This window comes from Ischnura elegans, chromosome 1 (assembly GCF_921293095.1).
Source record: "Ischnura elegans chromosome 1, ioIscEleg1.1, whole genome shotgun sequence".
NCBI classification, from domain to species: Eukaryota; Metazoa; Arthropoda; class Insecta; order Odonata; family Coenagrionidae; genus Ischnura; species Ischnura elegans.
The window spans coordinates 94,491,205-94,496,490 of record NC_060246.1 but is presented as its reverse complement, the minus strand read 5'-3'; positions in this window follow the sequence as shown (position 1 = coordinate 94,496,490).

Sequence of the window (5,286 nt, the reverse complement as noted above, 5' to 3'; positions counted from 1 at the left end):
AAATTGTAGCTTTATTGCAATCACATTTACAATGCAGTCGAGAGAAATTACAGGCATACCTTTTAATAGCATTTTCTATGCACCGCAAGGCACGAAATAGAAAAAGAATGCAAATATAATTAAGCAATGGGTAATATGTGGGCAATGTCTTCTGATAAGAAAGTTGGTAAATGCAAATGCATACACAAAATCCGACCTAATCCGAGCTATTCCTAGCGTTCGGTAAGACGCAGTATAAAATCCGTACTGCCTGTCCCAAATCTAAACTACAGCAGGAAAAAATACATGATATTTTTTCAAATTGTTTACATACCACAATCATAATCTATTTTGATTATGAAAGTAGCATGTATACAATAATATGGAATGGAATAAAGATCGCAGCAGCATATCATATATTCAAATGTATATTTATAGGCCACACATATTCATATTCAAACTACAGATACACCAACAGTTTTAGCCAGCGATAAGTCATTTTCGCATATCATCAAATAGCCCTTACAATCTGAAATTCAGAAGAAGAATTATTCCATCACACTCCCAATAAGAGTGTGGTTAAGAATTTCTTTAGTATTTGGTGCAACTACATGACTTATCCCTGTTACACCCCCTCCCCGCGATGAGGGAACAGTTTGGATTTGAGGGGGGCATGCTTTACACCACTTTCTACATTACTTACAAAAGTAATAAATATAAAAAAACTACAAAATACACATAAAATATGCAATGTTACAAGAAAATTATACCATTCAAGCACTACTACTACCAAAACCATTCACTCATTAAATCACATTCATACAGCCGTACCTGACTAAATACGTCAATATTTACGCCTGAATCGGTCTTACAGATGTTCTCACAATCCAACCAAATCTGCTTAAAACAATCTACCAAAAGAGCTACCTCACGGCTCAATGCATATTGCATATACCATTCCGAGGAAGACTCTCAGAAGATATTGATTGATTAAATATCTTGAAATTTAAAACATTTTTAAAATGCAAGAGTGGAGAATTCCAAATTATTCAACGCTGAACTAATCGGAAATCCTTCAATGTATTTCCATTATTTTTTTAAAAGAATATAATTGGGAATTAATGAATTTTGCCAGAAAACCTTAAAGTGGGCTGAGTGACGTTGTCATTTAACATTTTTTATGATTTACTTGGCTTTATAGACGTTACTGAAAATTTAGTCTCCAAATATTTTGTATTCTGAATATTATAAAGATACGATTATATGAATTGGAAAATAATAATGAAAGCAGAAAAACCAACAAGATGACATTATCAAAACAGAAACAAAAACAGAAATATGGAATTCATATTGAGGACATCACACCTAGGATCTATTTTAATAGGGTAGGGTATTTTAATAGGGTAGGGTCTATTTTAATATAATTCCACGGGTGCCAAGCAATTGTGGCGCCAAAGCGCAGAGTCCAATGTTCAGTGCTTATCTAACAAGGAGAGTTGAGGATTAATTTACTCCATAAAATTATTGCAGAAGTAATAATATATCGTAAAGTGGATACCCATAACAGTGGCGATGATACGGGGGGGGGGGGGGTGGGTGGGTTTACGGGTTACAACCCCCAGTAGCGGATACAGAAAAAACTCAAGGGGGGGCGCAAAATGAATCTTGAGCAACTTTTACTTCCGTCGTAATAACAAATACTTAATTCACATGCAAAGTTTAACAAAGTTTTCTTTAAACTGGTAATACGCATATACAAGACAATGCCATAATATAGTATTAAAAAGTTATTAATGTGGTTCTGCAATGTTAGGCAATGTGGACGGGCCCGTAAGGGGGGACGCGCGCCTCCTATGCCCCCCATATGTTTTCGTCACTACAACCCCCCTTGAGACTTTAAAGCTTTTACTCGATCCAATTTATATGCTTTATTTTTATAAATACTCGTACAAAAGTTCTGTTTTTGAGTCCTAAAAATCACGTTTTCAGCATCAAAAATCCTAAACTTTTTGGGGGAGGACCCTCGGTCCCCCAAAGGCCTGGGTCGATTTTCATACACCCCGGAAGGGCCCCGAAATCACTTGTATAACTCCCTCCCCCATTTCAAAACCCTGCCTACGCCACTGACCCATGCCGCAGCTCCTCGGGTTATTCACTAATGGACTCGTCCAGTCGTCCGTCGCTCCGTCACCTACCAACGCATTCGTAACAGTACTCTGAATTTTTATTTACTTATTTTTAATTGGTTTTCAAGCTCTAAAAACATTACATTCAATGTATGAGCCAGTGGCGTAACTATGGGGGGGATGAGGGGGATAGATCCCACCCCAAAGCCTCAGAGAAATAAAAAAACATTTAAAACTATTGTCTAGTTTTGTCATATAATAACTGCATCTGTTCAAAGTTAAATTTTAAATGCCAAAATGATGTAAAATGTACTTCCAGGCATGTAATTTTTCAAAACATTTCCCGGACCCCCCGTTGCTCGGAGGGGAGGCGGGGTCGTCGCCCAGGCCCTCCCATCCCCCTCCCAAAGCATATTCCTATTGATATGGGCAAGAACGCTATTAGTTCACGTTGATATTTAAGTCTCAACCATTATTTTTTAAGTACTTGTTTTTTTTTAAATGCATCCAGAGAGAATCCCTACTACCTCTAAGGATATTTTTAGGGGGAGGGGGCGCAATGTTACTCGCGTACACTAGACACATGTCTAGAACCTGTCGTCGACCCCAACGCGGCGCTCAGCCTCTAAAAAAATATGATCCAATCGATCCTTCCCTGATCATGGTTATAAATAAAATTTCATTTTATCCTGTTTTGCTTTGGTGTATACTCTACATAATTCTTTTATATGCTCTTACATCACAGAGCTAGTGAGTGTATGTTGGCCTCGGTGGTCGCGGGTCCTTTGCCTGCCACTCAAAAGGTCGCGAGTTCGGATCCCGCCAGGCCCGTGTTCGACCCCTTCATAGAGCGGTGGACGGCCATGGCCAGAGGGCGCCAGCACTATGCAGGGATAGACCCACCCCGGTATACCCGGGGGGTATGGAATATAATTTTAAAAATTTGAAATTTTAATCGCTAACTAAGCATTATAAACGATTTTATAGCTACAAATCTACTTTTTCTGCATAGAAATATTGACTTTTTTTTACTCATTTATGCTTTGGAAAACAAAAAAATGTATTTTAATGAAATCATTAAATAAATAAATAAATTACTGTCCTATACTTTGCGGAGGCCAGCCAAGAGCGCTGCTTCACACTACAAGCACCTCCGCTCCTATTCCTAAGCATTGCTTTTTCGAAGCTGTTAATCGCACATGACGCTGGGCTCAATATACTTTTTCCAGAGTTGCTGTAAACGATAGAAACACGACAGAACATTTTTTTTATTTTCTTCGTATGAAATCCATCTTCCCTGAGCGGTTTCTCCCTCATTTCGATTTGCAATGAATAATTTTTTTCATTAAAAACCAACTCTCTTTCATACTGTTGGTTTGGATGATTATCAAAATATGCCGCTAAATCTCTTCCGCATGTTTTTTTAAAGTAATATATTGCAGATTCTTGAGATTCTTCTACTGTAGGGTAACATCCTCGAACAGAAATACCTGTGAGGAATGAAGGACCTAGGTTAAACGGGCCTTCCTCTTGAATTTGTGAATTTTCCACCTCTGTGAATCCTTGAAATTTATCAGAACTGGAATCGGAAACCTGACGTTGACGTTGATTACTATCTATCGTTTTGGAGCAATCAAGATTTGACGATTGTGATAGTGAAGACACGCTAACAAAAATATGAACGACCAGAGACAAAGATGAAATATTACGCTTCCAAAATAATTCCCACCGATTTTTAATATTCAATTTATTTCATAACTAAATCAAAGAAAGTGTCGAAATTAGGCGCCATGTCAAATATAGGTGTACACCATGGGTGCACATATCCTATTGTTTTTTCAAAGGTTAATATGAACAATCACGACACTTATCTTTATCATGGAGGATATGAAACTTGCATGAGAGGAACAGTAACAGCATAGAATGACTCAAAATAAAATACTACACAAGTTACAACTGTTCCGGCGGCCCAGCACGGGCCTGCGGTACCGCCAGTGTAAGTTTCCCCTCTCAAGGCCGTAGATGTTCGTGAACGTTTATTTGAAAACTAAAAAACACTGATGTATAAGGCCAATAATGCTATTTTCGGTAGTAAAGGAATAAATAAAAAACAACATCTAGGAGCAATGTATGTGCAACGGCTTTTTCACCTCTCCTAGTCAGTCAGTAATCCTCCGATGAATTTTTCGGCTGAGTTTGCTTTCCATAAATCGCGAGTCATAGCAATACTTTGAGTGCTAAAATTTTATTTTTCAATTATGGGTCCAATATTTATTTCTTGCATAATGATCCTCTTATAAGCTACTTCCTGTTCATGTAAGCCTCCTTTGCTAACGCAACATTCTTCCTGAAATCCTTACTTCAGCATCCGTTTTCCTCTAATGTGCTGCCCAATTAGTTTGATCAAGCTTTTCCCACCTTATACTTTCAGTGCCGGCTAAAGGTAAATATCTGACTCGGGCAACTTCTATTGTGTCGCCTCCCTACGGTTTCAAAATGGCAATTAATTATCCTTTTAAAAATATTTAATTGAAAAGAATTTCGTCTCACCATATACTTGTTGATGTCTGTTTGTATGAATGATTTTTGTGGATCAGAACGGAACATGTATGTATGCATGAACCAAATTAGAACAGGTTCTATATTCCGTTCATGCGTTCGCACAAGTTGGGTGGTGACAGGGTGCATTTTCGTGTTCATTCTCGCGTTCATTATAGCTTGTAGTACGTGTTGATGTATTAGTGTAACCAGGCGGTGAATTGCTGGAACGCATGAACAAATAGACTCATCTAATTTCGTTCGTGCATTCGCGCAATTGTACGCCATCAAGGGAAAAAATGCTGTTCTATCCTGCGCAATTACGTGTCTCGAACAAACCTGGATTTGAGCCGGGGGTTGGCAAGGCCGGCCGTACGCACTCACAAACAAATTTGAAAGCGATGGTCGTTTTTCCTCAGAGAGTAAAACCGGGTATGAGCGTTTTCCTCTGAAACCGAGTGGATTGAGTATGTACAGAATGATGAATCAATCGAGAAAAAGAGGTGATGATTTGCAGCAAAATGACGACTGAAAAAATGAAACGAAAAATGACATACACCTCATTCAACGCAAGGACGAAACTTGCGCGGGTTGCGCACGCGGATTGCTCAAGTGAGATTTTGTTTTGTTTTGCGAGCGATGT